The sequence below is a fragment of the Lagopus muta genome, chromosome 21, assembly GCF_023343835.1.
Source record: "Lagopus muta isolate bLagMut1 chromosome 21, bLagMut1 primary, whole genome shotgun sequence".
NCBI lineage: Eukaryota > Metazoa > Chordata > Aves > Galliformes > Phasianidae > Lagopus > Lagopus muta.
In genome coordinates, this window is record NC_064453.1 from 6728570 (window position 1) to 6748088 (window position 19519).

At 53.2% G+C, this 19519-nt stretch overlaps 1 protein-coding gene across 4 annotated transcripts in view; it reads left to right on the top strand.

Moving 5' to 3' along the window:
• Positions 1 to 2165: 2165 nt before the first annotated feature.
• EIF4G3 (eukaryotic translation initiation factor 4 gamma 3) overlaps positions 2166 to 19519 on the top strand; it is a 94016-nt gene continuing 76662 nt past the window's right edge. For 3 of the 4 annotated variants that reach the window (XM_048967340.1, XM_048967342.1, XM_048967343.1), the window contains exon 1: positions 2166 to 2259. The gene's annotated coding sequence lies outside the window, so the exon portion shown is untranslated. The remainder of the gene's footprint in view (positions 2260 to 19519) is intronic. The other variant, XM_048967345.1, reaches the window with a different exon arrangement.

The window sequence follows — 19519 nt, forward strand, 5'->3', positions numbered from 1 at the left end:
TCTGCTGTCTCAGTTTGCATGGGGTGGACAGCCCAGCACAGGAGGGGTTTGGAGGACAAGCAACAGCTTGCACGGGACTCCCCAGCCTGCTGCTGCTGTTTGCCCACCTTGGGGCTGGCACGATCCTGGGGTGACTCAGCTGCTCACTGCCACTGCCTGCCGTGGGCCTGCCTGATCCTGGGTGGTAAAACCTGGTTGTTTTGCATCAGCCGTGCCCTGTGGGGCTGAGCCCAGGTAGGAGGGGGAACCAGCGTATGGCCTGGCAGGAAAACAGCCCTTTTCCACTAATACCCCAATTTCCACTGGTTCCCCAAGCCACTAAGCCTTCTGAATCATAGAATGGCCTGGGTGAAAAGGACCACAATGATCATCTAGTTTCAATCCCCCTGCTATGTGCAGGGCTGCCAACCAGCAGACCAGGCTGCCCAGAGCCACATCCAGCCTGGCCCTGAGTGCCTGCAGGGATGGGGCATCCACAGCCTCCTTGGGCAACCTGTTCCTTTTCCTAAACCCATCAGCAGCTCTGGCACTCTTTGTTGTGAGCACCTCTGGCTTGCTGATGTTGGTGAAGAAGCACGAAAGTGCCGGTGGGGCTGAAAAACCATTGTCAATGCCCAGGTGCTCATCCAGCAGCAGAACGGATGGGAGGAAAAGTTCAACGGAGGCAGAGGAAGGGCACGGATCCAGCCGGCACTCATTCAGACTCGCCAAACCTGTGGGTTTTGTTGGCCAAATGCCGTGTGGGGTCGTGTGGGAGAGACGCGGGTTGTCTGCTTTGTCCTGGGAGGAGAAAAAACAACCAACAGCAGTGGTGAAGCAACAGTGCCTGGGAGGCATCAGCTGTGTGGAGCTCCAAGGCAGGGCCAGAGGCTTTGGGACACAAACTGGTGAAAACGCTCCTGCTGGTTTCTTGTGATTTTTGTTTTCTTCCCCCCCCCCCCCCCCCCCCAATTCTAAACAGGCAAAAAGCTGCGATGCGTCTAAAGATGCTTGAGCTCTTTCACAGCTGTGTGTACAGGCAGCTATTTCTGTAGAGCACGGGGAGCCATAGATGTCAACTTGCACTCAGTGCTGATTTCCTCCCGCACGAAGGGCTGCTCCAGGGGCAGCGCCACGCTCGGAAGGCAGTCAATGAGCACCAAATCCCACAGACCACGCAGCTGTGCCTCCAAACGACCGCAGCCCAATCTTTACGGGGCAGCGCGGCGATGGCGGCGGCGCGGAGGAGCGCAGGATCCCCGCGGCCCCGCGCACCACACCGCGCCGCGCCCCGCATAGCCGGGCAGTGCCGAAGTCTTTCCGCAGCCGCTCGGCCGCCGAGCCGAAGGCGCCCGAAGCCGCCGCCGAGCCCTTCCCCGAGAGGCTCCGAAGAGCCCCGAGCGCCGCCCCACGGGGCGGGAATATCTCTTCCGAGCCCTTCCGAAGCTTCCCGAACTCCCTCATGTCCCCGGCCTCCGGAGCGAGCCGAAGTTTCCCGAGAGCGGGGGTCACGGGAGGCGCCGGACCGAGCGGGGGGGGAGGGGGGGGGCGGGGAAGGAGAGCGGGGCGCGTGCGCCCGCGAAGGCCTCCGGAAGGAGCCGAGGTTTACCGAGAGCTCCTCGCCGGCGAGCGGTTCCGGAAAGAGCCGAAGGTTGCCGAGCGCCGGCGGGCCGAACGGCTCCGGAGCGGCCCGAAGGCGCCCGAGCGTCCGTCCTGCCGGACTGCTGGAGGCGGCCGCAGCGCCATGTTTGATGCTCCGCTACTTCAGTGAGGAAAATCCGCCGGCATCGCCCGAGAGCCGCCGCCGCGAAGGGCGCCGCCGCCCCCGGGGAAGGGCACCGAGACCCCCCGCCGCCGGCGGCCCATGAGCATCGCGGCCTGAGCCGCCCCCCCCTCCCCCCTCCCCGCCGGCCCCGCGCCGTCCCCTCCCCGCGCCGAGCCCTCGGGAGCCGCGTTGTCACGGAGACCGGCGCCGGTGCCGGCCCGCCGCGCTGCCCCGGCCGCCGCCCCGGCCCGCTGCCCGCTCCCGCGGCCCGGCTCCCCCCCGGCCCCGGCCCCGCTCCCCGCCGGGGGGTGGTGGCTCCGCTCGGCGATGAGTTTACCGCAGAAGGCGGCTTTGAAACCCGGCGCGGCGGCGGCGGCGGCGGCAGGGCCCGGCCCCGGGAGCGGGGCGACGGCGGCGGCGGCGGGGCCGCCTCCCCCCCCGGCTCCCCCTCACCCGGCGGCGGCGCCCGCGCCTCACCCCGCCATCAGGGCCCTGCCGCCCGCGGCGCCCCAGCAGTATCCTTTGCCCCGGGCGGATCGGGGTTTGGGGGGGAGACCGGCGCTGCCCTCCGCTGGGCGGGTGGGGGGCGGGGAGCGGGCACGGGGGGCTGCGGGGTGGGGGCTCGGCGCTGGGGGCTGCCGGGTGTGTGTGTTGGGGGAGGGGGTGCACCTGCTGGGGGGTGACGGGCCGCCCCCCGGCGTTGGGGCTGTGTGTGTGGGGGGCCCTGGCTGTGTGTGTGTTTTGTTCCTCCCCACCCTGCACCCCCCGGTGAACTTTTAATTGAAGGCTGCGCTTCAGGTGAGTGCTGCGGTGCTCTGTTGTGTTGTGGTGGGGGCACGGCCCTGCTGCCTGCTTGGGTCTGTGCCGTGGGGTTCCCCAACACCCATGGTATCGGTGGGGGAGAAGCCATGTTCTAACTTGCCATAAAGAGGCTGAGGCCTCTTTGTGGGGGCATGAGGGGCTCTGGGAGAAGCCCGTGGGGTCAGCAGCACTGTGGGGCTCTGCTCTGTCAGCCCTCGCTGCTCCATAGCTGGGGGGTCGGTGGGTGAGCCCGGTTTGGGCCGTAGTGTGCATGGCTGCTGCTGTGGAGTGACTTCCATGGGAGCCGTGGAGCCGTGGGATGTGTGTGCTCAGCGTGTTCCCTGCGTTGAAGAGTTCCATTGCTCTCACTTTCAGTTTTGAGGTGGCAAAGCAGAGCCTTGCTGTGATCGGTTCAGATCCATTGTTTTGGTGAGCTTCCGGCCAGGCCTGACCACAAATAACACTGCTGAAGTCACGGGGCTGCTGGCGCTTCACAGTGTTTGGGTCAGGTGAGAGCTGGGAAGGAGTGAGGCTGTGCTGGAGGGCTGTGCTGTGCTCCCGGCGTGCTGCTGGAATCCCAGCGTGGGCTTTCGTGGGGAAAGCAGTGTGGAGCTGCTGTCACTGCTATCAGCGGTGTTTGGTGAGCGAAGGCGCTGCTGGGGGAGCTGCTCAGTTTGGGTGCAGGCGTTATGGCTGCTCCAAAGGGGCCGTCCCTGCATGGTGGGTGCTGCTGGGTGCCTGGGACTTGGAGCGTGCTGCTCTCCCAAAGCACACACATCTACTCATTACTCACAGAGTTGTGAGGGGTTTGGATGCTTCTCTGGGCTTGGTGGTGGTCTGTCACGGGCAGGGCAGGAGAACTCTGCTTTGGAGCGAGCTTTGTCAGAGGTGTGTGTGTGGGGGGAAGAAGCCCAGCTTCCCTCTGAGGCCCATGGGAGGCAGCACAGGGAGAAGGCGTGTCCCCAGAGCCAAAGGCCCAGGGAGTGGAGAAGTGTTGAGTGGGCTGAAGGCAGTGCTGTAGATGGGATAGCAGTAGCATTTCTGACCTGGTAACCTGCCCTTGTCACAGGCAGAAAGCTGGTGCCCTGCCAGTGAGCCGCATTCCCACACTGTCACTACTTTTCCCTGGGCTGAAAGTTTGTGTGTGTTTCCAGTTGGTAAACAAAAGCTGTTACCTTTTTATCAGCGCTGCTCCCAAGCGAGGCTTTGGGAGCGTAGTTCACTGGAGCTTTACCGAAGTGCAGAGGGTCATCTGAGTTCAGCCGTATTTTTAGTTCTGTTTGGTCCTTTTTTCTGTTTTGGTGCCACTGTTGAGGCAGTTACCCCATGGCAGATGATCTGGAAGTGCAGTTCTGCACACACGGCCGGGCTGTGCTTCTCTGCACTGCAGCATGGGGGCTGTTGGCTGATACGAGCCATCACAAATGAAGGTTATGTCTGTAGGTAGATAGATGGAGGTGCTGGCTCGGGCTTTTTAAACTACAGCTGTTTGCACGTGGTGAACTTTGTGTCTTTGGAAGCATGTGGTTTCAGTGTCACATGGAATTAAAGGTCTGTATGTAGGATGGGAAAAGCAGAATCGGGGGGGAGAAAGCTGTGCGGGAAGGAGGCTTCTTACTTTGTGTGTGTTTGTAGGAAATGAGTAATGAGCAGAAAGGAAAACTTAGGGGGATGAGATTTTAAAAAGAGATTTCTTGAAAAGTGAAGCTGGAGGGCGATGGACGTGGAGAAGAGCAATGTTCTGACAGGATTTCTGTTCTGTTATGCGCTGGATGAGAAGGCAGCAGGGTTGCTGCAACAAGACACGACCATGCTTTGCTATGTTGCTGTGGCACAGTGGCCTCAAGAAATGCAGTTTTCTGTGTAGGAGTAAGTTAGGCTGGCATCATGGCTGTAGTGGTGGCCAGGCCTGGCTCTGGGCAGGAGCGGTGCCTGGCTGTTGGTGTGAGCCCTGCAGCCCTGCGTGGGACGGATAGGGTGCGTCTGTGTTGCTGTGAAATGACACTTTGGGGATGCTTTTATCAAACCTTAGATCTGTCCATCTTTGCTTGCCGTCAGGCTGTCCCTGAGGAGCAGGTTTGTGTGCAGTTGTTCTGCAAGGCTTCCTCCGTAAAGCGCGGAGCCCAGGAGGTGTGCTGGGGGCTGCCTGCGCCCTGCGGCCCTTTGTGTCTGTTCAGTTGCTGTGTGTTCAATGCACAGCATCTTCCCTTCCCTCCGTGCTCCCACTTATGCGCTTCCGAAGGTGCTTTTTCTGTGTGTCACAACCATTTGCTCTTCAGAAGGTCCTCATACTGTGAGTAAGTGTGGTGGATCAGTATAATTAGGTCACCAGTGTCTTCCCAGCCCAGACACAAGCGAATGTTGCGCTGTGGAAGGCAAACAGATTAGTGTGTGCCACGCTCAGAGCTGTTGTTTGAAAGTCTTTCTCTTTCCTTTCAGCCCTCCTTCTTCGATTCCATTTCTGAAAAGCAGAAAGGAAGGGCTGGCATTTGTGGCTTTTGTTGTGTCTGTGTGTGTGCAGTACGTTTCTGTGCATGGAAGCTCTGGTTTTGCAGGTATTCCTGGGTAACTCAGCGTGTGCTCCTGCTCCCGCAAAGTGCCCTGGCTGTGCTCAGGCCCTCTCAGCAGCTGCTCCTGTGGTGGCTCTGTCAGGAGACATGTGCAGGAGTGAAGGAGAGCCATGGCAACATGGGATGGGGACGGGATGTGTTGGGGATCCAACTGGAGCTTTGGGATAAGGGTGTTTGGAGTGCTGGTTGTAAAAGGAGAGAGGTGGGTAGGAGGGGAGGACTGAGGTGAGCTCAGGGGTTCTCCTCACTTCTTACTGGCATAACGTACAACCTTGAGCTCAGGGGCTTTCTGAAACCTTGGCTGAGCAGAGGGACACAAGGGACAGCTTCATTGCCTCAGGGATGTTTCAGTTTTAAACATACCTGGAACCTTGAAGGCCATAGAGTCATTAAGATTGGAAAAGACCAATATGATCACCTAATCCAACAGTCACCCCATAGCCCAACCATCAACCCATCTTCGTTCTGAGGAGGGCATGCGATAGAGCATCCTCTGAAAACACGGCGACTGGAGGAACTGCTGTGCAGAGGAGGAGCAGGCACAGGATGCAAGCATGCTGCCAAAATTTAAGTGCTTTTAGACCTCGGCCGTCTCTCATGCTGATATTCCAGAGCCTTGGCACATCTCAGGGTTCTTTCGAGCAGAAATAGCTTTAATTTATTTAATGACAAAAGCTAATCATGTTATGGCGCAGATGTATTGCTTTATAAGATTCTGTGGTGGATTCTTTATAAGAATCTGCTTTATAAGATTTTGTGGTGAAATGTCTTGGAGAAAGCCATTCTTCCAAAAATGGGATTTGCAACAGCTTGTTTTCTTCTCATGTCTGGAGGCGTGCCGGTGTGAGTTCTGTGGCAGAAGCCTGCAGGACAAGGCTGCTTTACTCGCAGGTATATATTTTGGTGTGCGGTACCGATTTGGGAATGCGGGTTTTATTTTTATCCGTGGTGAGAAGTTGACTGGGGAGCAGTGGGAGACCTAGGAGTAGGAAGCGCCGTGCTCGGAGTTGGGAAGCGGGATGCCCGTCTGTGTGTGCGGGCTTTGTCTGTTGCTGTGTCGGGCCTGAAAGACTCTTTCATGTCAGCAGCTCGTGCTGGGCTGCGTAGAGCTGGTGCATTTGCTCTGGTTTTGTTTCTCGGTAAGAGTTAGCAGTGAAGGCCTCTCTTTAGAGATAACCTGTATTTTCTTTTTCTGCTTAATCCAGTGTTTTCAGGGCTAGTCGACTGTCAAGTTTAGTTGTGCGTAAATCCTCTAATATGATTAGAGTTGCTGGAATTTTCACTCCAAGGAATTAGAGGTGGGTAGTATCGCTGCTTTACAGGCGTTTCTTTAATGGGAAGCTGCATCTGTGACTGGATGTCTGCTTGTAATTGCACAGGCTTTTCTGCAGTGAATGAGCAGGAGGGTGCAGGCGGTTGCTGCTGGGCTCGCGGTGCCGTGCTCTGGCTGAGCTCAGGAGCTCATTTCCCCATCCTGAAGGTTGGTGCGACTTCTCACTGTGCCATGTTTGCACTTTGCGGTATTTCCAAGATCTTCTCCTAGGCACAGTTCTCCTTTCCAGGCTGTGGACTTGGTTTTGCCTCCCAAATAGGAAATGATGATGTGGGACAGCTGGAAGGAGAAAATAGGATGGGTTCTTAAAAGGGAAGGATCAAAGGGAGGAGAGCGGAATGAGCTTCTAGGCTGGTGGTATTTTTGGGTACGTGTTATCCTTGTGTTGTGTTCTGTGACTGGGAGGTGTCCCAGAGCATGCTCTCTCCTCATAGCAGGTGATGGCACACTGTTGCTGATGGGACTTGAGTCAAATTGCTGCCGGGCACGTAACTGGGTTAATGGGACAGTGCTTCCTTCCTTCCTGAAAGGAAAATTACACGTTCTGTATTCTTACTGTACCTTAAAAGTTGTTTTTACCTCTGCTTTACTCTTCAGTCATCTGAGATGGCCAGAAATGGACTGCTTTCCTACACAGAGCAAGGCCCCGGGGCTTCCCTAGGTTTTGTCAGATCAAAGTCAACCCCACCACCAAAGTGATGCATTTCTGCTGTCGGTTGTAAGGCCTCTGTGTGTCCTTTATCTGGGTGTGAGCTGACACATCTCTAGAACTCTGAACACGACCGAGGAAAAGCAAAGTGGATTCTCAGCTGCACTTCTTGACAGAGAAACACATCTTTGATCCTTGCCCGGTGCCGGGGGTGTCCTCCAGAACCATCGGGGGAGCGTCGGGGAGAAGCGAGAAGAGCTCACACTGTTGCACATCTTAAGTAACACAAGTTGTCCCGGGCTGTGAAGCCTTTGCGAGGTGGAAGCTGCTTCGTGTTGTGCTGGTTCTCTCTCAGGTTGCCAAATAATGATTCCCTCTTTGGTTTTGTGTTGGTTTGATTTACACCTGAGAGAGATGATGTGTGAGTTACTGACTTACCAGCAGCTTGATTTAAATGCCTGTGCTCCTGGTGGCTGAAATCAAAAAGCCTTAAAGCATGTTAGTTGTGACCTGTGATGTGAAATCCGTGGTGCGGGTCAGGCTCTGGAGTGTGCTGGGAGAACAGTTTTGGGAGCGGCCGATTGATGCCCATGTCGGCCTTGTGAGGTTGGGGTGGACGAGCTCCTGGCTGTGCTTGTTGAGCTGCTGAGGCGTTTGGCTTGCTGTAGGATGTGTGGTGAGCTTTAGTTTGTGGCGTCTCTCCTTCCAGTACTGACACAAATAGAAATACTGGTTACTGAATGGTCTGTCTTCAAATGCTTTACTCTTCTGGGCTCTGCGTTTTGTATTCTGGAGCTGCAAAATGCAAATAATTCGCCTGTCAACCTGTCTGCAACTCGGGCTGTGTGTTTCTTTCAGTGAAGGTGTTTTAAGGTAGTTTTCTGAGTGCTTTTATGTCTTCTTTCAAAAAGAAAAAAGGTGCAGTTTTCGTTGATATGCAAATATTGCCAAGTGTAATCTTGCAGGATGCTCTGTGAGCTTTAACTCCTCAACTTAATTGTATTGATTACATTTCCAAAGCCCTTTTCTTAAAAATAAAAAACAAAACAAAACAACACAAACCACGGAAGTCCACCTGCACAACTGAACTGCTTCATTTTGAAGTGTTTTGTTCTGAGTTTGCACACTGAGTTGGGCTGTGCAGGATTCCTATTCTGCCCCCAAGACATGGGATCCAGCCATGCTGCAGGGCAGTGGCACCTGGTGCTGCAGGCCTATCAGAAACCATTGCTGCTGGTGCTTGGCACCGTCCCCATCTCTTGCTGAAGCCAAAGCACACTTTATCCACTCAGGCTGACATTAAGATCATTAAATAAATGAATGAATTGTGCTGTCACCAAATTCCGATCCTGGCAGACTAAAATCATGTGAATTTTATGGAGGAGACCTCTGTCCACAACGTGTTATTTAATGTCCTGAATGTCAGCAGTGGGAATAGTCAGTGAAAGCTTTCTAGTAAAGTGTGCGTGCCTTAATGAGGGTCATGGTGAGGAGAGGTGCTGGAGCCTGAGTTACTGGGTCGTGGGTCATTGCAGAGGGGCGTTAGTCAGCCTGGGGAGCGCCTGTCGAAGGAAGCAGAGCTCTGCTGACAGTGTGGGGCTGCTCCCAGCTGTGCTGGGATGTGTGAAAGCAGGATGGCTCTCTGTTTCCACTGAGGAGTTGGCATTGTCATGGCTGAGCCAGAATGCGCTGGGGCTTGGGAAGGGCTCGGGGCAGCCTGCTGAGCTCTGCTTCCAGGAGAAGGCTGAAATGCTTCCTGAGAGGAGGAGCTTGGGCTGTTCTTCCTTAAGATCTAGCTCCATCCTCAGTGTGATGTGCTTTTGTTGACGAATAGAGGACAGCAGAGATCTGTCATGCTTGCTGGGGGTAGCTCGCAAATGTTCCTGCATTGCACAGGAAACAGCAGAAGCGTGGTTGGCTGGAACAATGAGTTGTGTAACTGCCCTGCTCGTACCACGGCCCCAGGGTCTGCCAGCAGGGTGTGGGACCTCCGAACATCCGCACTGTGGAGCGGGAGGAGCAGTGCCAGGGCTGCTGCCAGCTGGAGCTCTGGGTGGTGCTGGGACGCCTTTGGAGCTGGCTGCTGGCTGGAGGAGCAATGTGAGGCTGCCCGGCTCCTCTCTGCTCTGCACCACGGACATCCTGGGTGTTTGCTTTGGTCCCCCTGTTCTGAAGTGTCCAACACAAAGCTCGGTGCTACCAGATAGAAGCAAATCCTTTTCCTCCTCTCCTCCCTGCACCTGAGTATTTGTCTTAATGTCTCCTGCATGCAAAGAGGTCTGAGCAGGCAGAAGGTATGGATGGGTCCTGAGCTTCCTTCCGTGGATGGCACATCATGTCCATACATCTTGGCTGCCTCCCGCTGTACTTTGGATTGGAGTGTCACAGCAGAGCTGCTTCACACAGCACAGTGTGTATGTGGAAATCTTCCTTGGTATCCACGTGGGGCCATTGCACGCAAAACTCGCTTTGTACATGAAGATTGCCATGGAACTCTCTTCTGCTCTTCTTCAGATTCTGCTGGGACAAATGTATTGCTGCTGAGGCTCTTGTCAAGCACCCTATGGAGATGTGCAGAAAGCATGCTACCGAGAGCCCATGTGTGAAGAAGAGGACGTGCAGAGCATTGGATTGCAGAGGCCTGGAGCTCCTGTCAGCCAGGCTGCTGTGTACTGTGGCTCTGCAGCGGGGTGTGAGGCATCACTCTGCCGTCCCCGCGGGCTGTGCTTCCAGAATTGCCTTTTGTCTGATCTGGGATTTGAACCTGAGAGAAATCATAAGCTCTGCACATGCAAAAGGGTACTTACAGTTTCATTTAGGGAATAGGTGAACGATTGGACTGGGTGATCTTTTAGGTCTTTTCCAACCTTAGTGATTCTATGATTCTATGATTCTATGATTTCATTTTGATAAACCGCTGAAATAAAGATTCTGGAGGGGAATGGTGAGGCATTAGGAAGCTGGGAGCTGCAATGTGCGTTCCTGCTCACTAGAAACATACCTGGGGAGTTCCTGGGAGGATAGTCAGTATGGGTGACAATACTGCTGTCACCACGATGGCTCCTGACAGACTGACCAGCAAGGTGTTACATTTTCCCATGAAGTTGCAGTGTGAAGTATTAGAGATGTGGTAAGAAGCACAGCCTGAGAATGGGGCACACTGCGAGGCTGGTGAGTCCCAGTGGGCGTCCCCATAAGGCAAAGAGGCACGTGTGGCAGTGGCCTTGGCAGCTGGAGCAGCTGATCTGCATTCGTAGGGCATGAGGGTGGGCTGGGGGCAGTTCTGTGTGAATGAAACACACAGGAGGGTAAAAATGGGCATGCTGTGTTTTAGTAAATGGCAGCAAACAGCGCTGAAATCTGGGCTCACAGGTGAAAATCTGTGGATGAAAGCTGCTGCAGTGCTCGAGTCTGGCTTAGGAAGTTTTTTCCCCTTCTTATCTTGTAACAACATGCCCCACATACAGATAATTGCTGTGCTGGAGGGGAGCTGGAGATGGATGGCTTCACTTGGTGAGTTTGGTGCTGGGGAGGCAGGCTGATACCGACACTGCAGGCTGCGGTAGGCTGTAAGCTGGCGGCCTGAGCAGCAGTTTGGCCAAAGGAAGGTTGGTCTGCTGAAACTGAAGAGGTGGGGTTTTTGGTTTTGTTTTCTTTTTCTCCCAGGGTATCTAATAATTTCCCACTGGAAAAGCACTGTGTTGTATCTTTCTGTCCAGCTTGGTGTTGCCCTTCATGCCCTCGTCCCTGCCCTGCTTTGATTTGGGACGAGCAGAGCCTGCTGCTCTGTGCTGTTCACCTGGCTGTCACCTGGCCCTCTGCTTGAACTCCAGTGTCCTCAGCTAGCTGTGTGTTTGCAGTAAGAACTCAGTATGGAAATAACTGTGTGCATTAAGTAACTGTTCTGAAAGAGGGGGAAAAAAAAAAACAGAAGCAAAACATGGAGCAAACAATCACGACCTGTTCTTGCTGCTGGCTGCGTGGTGCTGTCCCAGGGGATGTGATGAAGGGATCCATGGTGTTCCTCACATGCTGGCTCTGGCGCTGCTTTGTGCCACGTTGGCCTGTGTCACCCCAGCTCGTGCTTGGCCGCTGCTTGGGACTTCTGTGGGCGTGAAGCTTCTCTAAGTGCTTCTTTCCTATGAAAGATTTCTCTCTTCCTTTGCATCCCACTCTCCCAAGTGATGGTTTCTTCACTCGGGGCTCCTCCATGCTCACTGGGAGCGATGGGCCGGCCGCGTTTCCACCTTCCCCGTGGCTGGCTGCTGTCTGTCGCTTTGATTAAGTGATCCAGGAAACTTCCCTGCCCATATTTCCTTTTCCCACCCCTACCGTTCAGTCTCATCTGAATGCTGTAAGTAAGTCTCTGCTGAAGCTGTTCGGGGAGGAATCTGATGGTTTCTGTGCTGGCAAAGCTGCGGGGTGTGGTTAGCTCGGCTTATCAGCTGGGAGCCTTGTTTTGGCAGCCTCTTCACTTTCATGGTCTCAGGGACAGTTTCCAGTGTGCAGACACCTCTGGTGTGTGTGCTTGGGGGGGGTTTGGTGCCAGCATGCCATCTCCTTGCTCAGCCCGTCCAGAAATACAGCTCAGCGGTTACCAAATGCTTGGTAGCCAGAAGCTGGTCTAGAAGGGCCTTGGAGAGGAAAGCAGGGCTAAGGTAGCTCTCTTCCAGGCAGTGTGTTTGGTTTTTTTTCTTTTTTCCTCCTGTTGTAGCTAATTGCAAAAATAAATGCAGTTAGCAGCCTGAAGAGGACCTTCTCTTGCTGCGCTATGCTGAGGAGCACCTTGTGCGCAGTGGCTTCTTGCCTCCCAGCCTGGTTCGTTTTTAGATGCTGAAGGGCATTTTGAGACTGTTACAACTTCATTTTACATCGTGTTTATATGAAACAGACAAAAAAAAAAAAAAAAATCCCATGCTCTGCCAAGTATTTCTGGAAAGAACAAGCTTTGTGGATAATCGTTTTCATGTTCTACCTGCTCCTTGGTGTGTTAAAGCTACAGAAGAATCTTCTCTACCCTGAATGAAGGCTTTGAGGGATTAGCCTTCAAGTAGTCACTTGAGGCATGTTGATTAAGAAATATCCTCAATGCAAGATTTAATCAAGATTTGAATAATGGAATTGCAACTGACTTTTGCTCCAGGGATCCAGCGAACTTTCAGGCAGGGATCCCTGTGTGCTGCTCCCCAGGATCCCTGTGTCACTGTGGAGTGGACCAAGCCGACCCTGTGACTGCTCCGGCCTGCAGTGGCTGTGGCACGGCTGTATGGGAGGTTGGTGAGTTGCAGTGCTGGAGAGGAGCTTTCTTGCTTTGCTGGTGTGCCCTGAGCCTGCAGAGAGAGCCAGGACTTGGCGAATTCCCTTTAAGATCATGGGAAGTGCAGCAAAATGGTCCTTGCACCAACCCAGGAGTGGTTGTCCCACAGATAGCAAAGGGCAGCACGCAGATGCTCCTCGGTAACATCACTTGTCTAGTGGTAATATCAGCTTCCCCTTGGGAACATCCGTGTCTGCCAGGGCAGAAGAAGGTGGAAGCTTGTGTGGGGTTAACCACATGGGGCTCTGAATTGAAGAGTTCTTTAACCATCAGCTGGAATTGGGCTGAGATCCTGTTCCTGTCCAGGGGAAGGGTGTATGCATGATGTCTGTGCTGCCTTGAGGCAGTGGGGAACAGCAGAACTTCCCATCTCAGAGCGGGCTTAGGCAGCTGCAAAACGTGAGTCAGGATGAATGAGGCGGTTGAAAGCTCTGTGCTCCTTACAGTTCACAGTTCAGTAAAAGCAAGGATGTAGAAGCAGGAGACCATTACTGACCGTGCTTTGAAGAGGCTTTCTTGGCTTACACGTCCTTGCTGTGCTGTTTGTCCCTGCTGCCCTGGCTGGGCTGTACACAGAACGCTGCGCTGTAGCCTCTGTTCTCATCCTGTTTGATACCTGAATGCTGGCATTTCGTTACCGCAGCTCAGAAAGTGTGTTGGCTTCAGTTGGTATTTCTGGGCTGTACGAAGCCAAAATAAGTGGAACAAATACACATTGACCTGAAGGCAGGGTGTGCTGCCATGCGGACCTTCCTGGTGCTTGTGTGCCTGTGGTGGCAGCGGTGCAGCTTTGCAGTGAAGGGGTTTGATCAAAGTTGCTGCTGGAGCTGAGTGTGCAGCATACAGGTGTTAAAGAAAAAGGAAAGATGAGGAGGTGACATAAGAGCACGCTGGAAAACCCCGCTCTGAGCAGCCACAGGTACTGTGAGCTGAGAGGCTTTGCTTCGGAAGCTTTTTCTTTGAGTTCCCCACATTATGTCCCTCTCCACCTGCAGAGAAACAAAGCGGGTTTGTGCCTGGAGCACAGCGATGTCCGCGGCACCGCGCTGCCCTTAACGAGGCCCTCCCTGCTCCGCAGCACTCCAACAGATCAGCACTTCCAAAAAGATCTGTATCATAGCAGTTGAGAACGGGAGTCCATTCTGTATTGAAAAACCTGAAAGGAAAAGGCATCCTGTGCAAACTGTGGCTTTGTGTATGCTCATGTAATGGGCTATCAATCAAATTTAATTAAAACCGGGGTAACCGCGGAGTTTTGCTCCCTTTTAGGTCAGCTATGGCACAGGAAAAAAAAAAGTTTTATCTTTACAAGCTGCTCTTGCAGAAGTTATTGCTGCGATTGCAGTTAAGCCCTTGCCTTAAAGGCAGTGAAATTAATTTGCTTGTTTTTATAGAGAAATTTCTTGCCTGTTGGCCAACTCCAAAAATAGCTGTGGAGTCCCTAGGAGCGAAGTGTGCGCACGCTTCAGTGCAGCAGCATCAGTTGGTGCAGAAAGACAGGGTCTGCCAGGCAGCGTGCGCTGGTTTCTTCCCGCAGAGCCTTCCTGCAGCTCCCTGAGCAGCAGAGGGTGTGTGATGGGCTGCACTGCACGGCACGCTGGGACCCACGTCGAGCTCCTGCAGCCCTGCTGGTGAGGGTGGTGCTGGGCTGCTCAGTGCTCCCTGTGTTGGAGCAGCCCGCTCCCCTCGCAGCCTGGCAGCTGAGGAGACGTCCCCTGAAGAGACAGTACCCTTCTTCCTCCCACCCTCACTTTCTTTCTGCTATATATTGGGCCGCTGAACAGGCTTGCATTGACCGGGTAACAAAGAAGTCTTTCAGGCCCTAGCTTTAGCCACAGCCAGTGTGCTGTGGGCTTTTGTTAATACTTTCAGTCCCCGCTTTCTCTTTCAGCAGCCCTCGCTCTCATTGTTCATATGTTTCAGGAGCCACGATGATATTTCTGCGTTCATTTTGTTTGCTCAGTTTGCAGAAAAAGTTGCAGAGGGCCAAGAGGGAGCGGGGCATCCAATCCTGCTCTGCACCGGGGGAGCAGTGTGTGCTGCGGGCACATCCCCGGAGCAGGATGTGGCTGGGGGCTGTGGAGCCGCTCACTGGCCTCCCCCCACCGCTGGGCCTGTCTCCACGTTCTCCTGGTTAGTTCTGGTCTGGCAGTGGAAGAGGAAGGCTCTTACTGGCACAGCTGGTTCTGCTAAATGGCTGTTAGGTGCTTAGAGAGCGTTGTACATGAGTTGTAAATTCATTCAGCGTCTTCCCAAGTGGGTGCAGCGTGTGGCTTTGTTTTACAAGTGGAGGATGTGTGTGTGCTCCCTCCTACCAGCAGGTAGAGATGAGTGAAAACCAAGCTGCTTGTCTGTGTCTGTGCTAGTAAATCTGAAAGCTGCTGGAAGGCGCTTTCTAATTGTTCTGAAACATCAGTATGGGAATTAATTCCTGGAAATAAAATGTTAGGAAGCAGCTGATTGAAAGGGCCAATGCAGAGCAGGCATGCAGAAATAAAGGTGAAGGTGTCCAAGAGGGAGGTAGTAGATGTTAGGGTTTTTCCTTCTCCATTGCAGACCGTCGCTGGGGCAGCATGCCCCCAAACCAGGGGTGTTGTTGGAGACGAATCAGGGGGCGATGGGGTTGGTTGTGGCAATGATCTTCTGCCCGCAGGCTGCCATATGCTCTGGAGCATCTCAGCACACTCCTTTTTTCACAAATAGTTGCATTTTCGGCACTCTAAACTGCTGTTTAATGGAACGAAAAGCTGCGTTGTCTTCCACTCAATGAGAGGATAAAATGTGGCACTCGGAGCAATAAGTGTGACTGTATTTCTGCACCTCTTAAAGGATCGTGTGAGTGAGGCCAATACCTCATGGCAGCACTCTGTTAAATGGGATAGAACAGACTTGGAAATCCTTTGCACAGTAAAAGATGGATCTGGTGGATGCCATCACTCCTGAGAGGAAGCTCTCAGCATTATTGCAAATGTAGATCCTTGGAAGGTTTCCTTAGCCCTGTGCCTCCCCCTCTCCCCCCCCCCCCCATCTCCAGATCTACTATTTCATTAATTACTCAAAAGGAGTTCCTGTAGCCTGTGGCCAGGGCTGGCTTTTGGAGTGTTCAGCTGCATGCTGTGAACGCTCCTCGTGCCCTGGTAAATGTTGTCTTTAGCTCTGTGTTTCTTGTCAGAGGGTCTGGTTCTGGTTTTTCAGTTGTTCTTTTATTATTTTTTTTCAGCTTTTGTAAGTAAATGCCTGAGGTGACATTGCTGTGTGCCAGAGCAGCCCTATGGGGGAGGCTGAATGTTAAATAAACCGCCGTCTGAATTCCTCCCAGTTTCCTGTACGAAGAGATGAGCCTTGCCCGATGTCTGGAAGGCTAATAAATACATTCAGGCTCTCACAGATTAAGGGAGAAACAAATCTGAAGGCTGTGGGGTCTTCACCGTGCTTACAGGTGTGGAATGTGTCTGTGAGATGGCACTAAAACTGTCCTTTCCACTTCTATTTACTTTGGTGCCGAATTTTCCCAGCTGATAATAAGAGGACACTTTTTCCTTGCATCTTCAGCCATTGAAATGCAGTGGCAGAGGGTTTGTATTGGGGTGCGTTGCCCAACCCTCTGTGCCTTTTGGTGTGCTCACTGTGAGATCCCTGCTCACGCTGTTGTGCAGCTGCTGTGTTCTCCTGCAAGCCTCAATGGAAGGCTCTTGTAATCAGAGTCTTGGGCTGAAGAGCCTTGGCCTGTGTTTTGACCTTGGGTGCCCCTTTCACTGCTGCTCTTTTTGTATTTTCAATGTTAACAGTGGTTGCTGGAGTACAGAATGTGGGAGATGCATTGGAAATAAATATGGATTTGCTTGTTTTTATACGTCCTCGTGCTAAGTGTCATAGTACTGCTTTTCATGCAGGCTCTTCCATCTCAAGTGCCTGTCCTCTTGAGATCTGCTTTCTTTTTTTTTTCGTGGAATCGTAGAATGGCTTGTTGGATCCTCAAGGATCATCGAGTTCCCAGGCTCTGCCACAGGCAGGGCTGCCACCTGCTAGATGAAGTACTTGACCAGATTGCCCCAGGCTGTCCAGCATGGCCTTAAACACCTCCAGGGATGGAGCACCCACAGCCTCTCTGAGATTTCTTTGAAAATAGGAACCTTCTTGGAAGCAGGAGCTTTGTGTGAGGACGTGGATGGTTTGGCACAGCCCTGCACCGAAATTCAGGCCTCACAGATCAGATTCAAGAGGTTCTGTCACTCCTGTTGCCAAATAACCATTGCATTTGATAAACTTTTCCAGGAGCCAGAACCCCAGTTTGCGTTGTCTCTTGACAAACATCATGAATGCCCACTTCTTACATTCCTCCACTGCCATCCATCCACGTCTTTCTGAAGAAAGAGCAGCTCAGCCATCCCTGTTTGAGGGCGTTACTGCAGCCCCAGGTGAGACCTCAGCCCTGCTGTGAATCACCAGCAGCCCTCGTGTAACCGAGCACAGGGGCTGCTGTGAGCACAGGGGCTGCTGTGAGCTCCAACATTGCGTGCAGCAAAAGGGTTGAATGCCTCAGAAGGAAAAAACGTGCTGCTGCTTTTTAACTTCAGTTGGCTGTGAGAGCCTCTCCTTCTCCAACAAGGTTATGGCATACCTGGTAGAGGTAAAGACTTACAAGAGCTGATCATCCAGTGTGTGGTTCAGTCAGACAAATGCAAGGTAAAATAATGCAAAATTAAAACAGTTGAGGTGGAAACCAGGCTGTCTCCCTGGTCAGCTGAATGGCCCGCAGTAACGCTGAGCAGGGCTGCAGGCTGCGATGCTGACGTTCTGCTCTGCAGCCTCAATGTTTCTTTTTCCTCTTGGCTGCCGCTCCTGGGATTTTCTGTGTTGGAAACACTTTCTGGTACAGTCGATCAAAAGGGCTCCCGTTGGTTCTCCCGGTGTTTTAAGAAGCATCTCTAAGCAGTTCTTTGCAAGTCACCCTAAGGTCCATGGAACCACCAGCAAAAGCTTGTGGTAGGGCTGGGCTGAGCGCTGCAGGCTGTGGCAGGTGTGGGGAAATGAATCAGAGCTCCGGTCTGCAGATCCCGCTGGGGATTTCCACTTGGATTTCCCCTTCAGCAGAGCTGGTGGTTGTGATCGCCACGCAGTGAAGGTTAATAATAAGTGGTATGAAGGGGAGGTGAGCCCGCCATAGATAAAAGTGAAGTTACTTGGACTCCTCCAGGGGATCGGTGCTTTCAGTCGACCTCTACGTTTGAAAAGCTGTGAGCGGCTCAGCTCAGCACAGGCACCTGCAGAATCTTTCTTTCATTTGGTGAAGTTCTGACTTACAGGTCCTTACAAGTTAATTTTTGAAACAAACGATTAACTGAAGTGCTTTGGATTAGCGTGAGACTGGCCCAGCTTCAAGGCAGCACGGTTGGTTGCATTACTTTGCATTCTGATGGCGTGGGTCTTGGTTGGGATGTGGGGGGTTCTGGCTCTGCCCCTCGTTGGGATGCTTTTCATCAGCTGGCATTAGGGAAGGTTATCGAGCAAGAGCTCCCTGCGGGGATGGGCTGTGAGAGCTGTTTGAAAGCTGCGTGCGGTGCTTTGGGCATCCGTGAAAAATTGCTCCCACTTAAATCTATGGAAAGCTGGGGAGCGTTTAACTGCTCCTGAGTGAAAGAGGCTTCACTGCTTCCCCATACAGCAGGTACCGTGTGGATGACTGGTGGGGCTCCCTGCTCTGTGCTGGATGGGCCCCTGGAAACGTTCCCTGCCTGCAGCAGGCAGACTGCGCTCTGCTGAGCAGTGCAGGGCTGGTTCTGGCCTCTGGGGGCCTTCCTGCCTAATGAAGGCTTGGGCCCAGCATCCATGATAACACACCGTACCTCGCATAAATTTAGAACAGAGTGCAGCCAATTTTCACATGCTGCTGCTACATTATTCTTTCTCAAGCTGTGCCAGATAACTTCGTGCAGCAAAGCAGCTCCAGCTTTGTGAGTGCTGGGATGGCTGGTTGGGGCCTGCAGAGCCGTCCTTCGGTGCTTGAGGAACTGTGTGCACCCCTGCACTGCAGGTGTGTGGGTGCTGCTGAGGTGAAGGGCTCCCAGAGCCTTACATGGGAGAAGCTTCACGTGGAAGGTGGCTTTGTTGTGACTGTAATCATCTCTTAGCTCCCCTCTGCAAGGATGTGGGCTGTGAGGACTTCACTGGCGACATCCCATCCCTGTGGGCATGGCAGGTGTGATGACTTTGAGAACCTAGGTACTTTGCTTTTACTTTTTTTCCCTTTGACTGCTGCCTTTTGTTTGTCCTGTCCATTAAAATTGTGCCCTGTGTGTAAGCTAGGGCCCCGTGCTCCAGTGGTGTCACATTCCTATAGCTGCTCTGCCCGCACCGAGCAGGATGAGGGCTGTGTTTGTTCCTCAGCACCCGAGCTGCTCCCACCTGTGATCTGTCACTCCCCAGCACTCACGTAGGAGCCTATAGGCTCCTTTCCCAGGGCACTTAATGCTTAGAACAGAACCTCGTCCTTTGGCCGCATACTGTTGGGGCAGTGCTGGGGAGGTGCGGGTGTTGCCCCTGGGTCTGTAGCCAGGAACCATCCATATAGGTGTACTGCTGTGGCTCTGTGGGTCGTAAATGTTGCTGCTGAGATGAAATGGAATTCTAAGGCTGTATCCCTTGGCATGTTCTCCATGATGCTGTGACTTTCCGGCTGAAGGGAGCTGATGAAATCTATTGACTTTTCCATCTCTTAGAAGACGCTGTGTATTGTAAGAATAAAATGTGAATTAAAAAAAAAAAAAAAAAGCAGCAACTGCTCTTTGATGGAGGAAGATGGGCCAGCAAACAAATATTTTCAGGCAAGTTGGCCGCTGAGGAGTTGTCCATAGTTGAGCAAGAGCCGTGCTCCAACCCTGTGTTGGGCACAGCTGCAGTGCAGCGGGCATCTGTGGTGCTTACAGCTTTCAGCTGGCTGTTAGCCCTGCTCAGGCCGTGCTTTGGTAAATTCCTTTTCGGAGATGCTTCAGTGTGAACTGTGGTGGGGCAGGGCTTGGGGCCGCTGCTGGAGCCAGTCCTGTCCTTACAAAGAGCTGCTTCCACCTGAAGCGCCCCATCCAGGCCAAAGAAACGATTTCTTTTG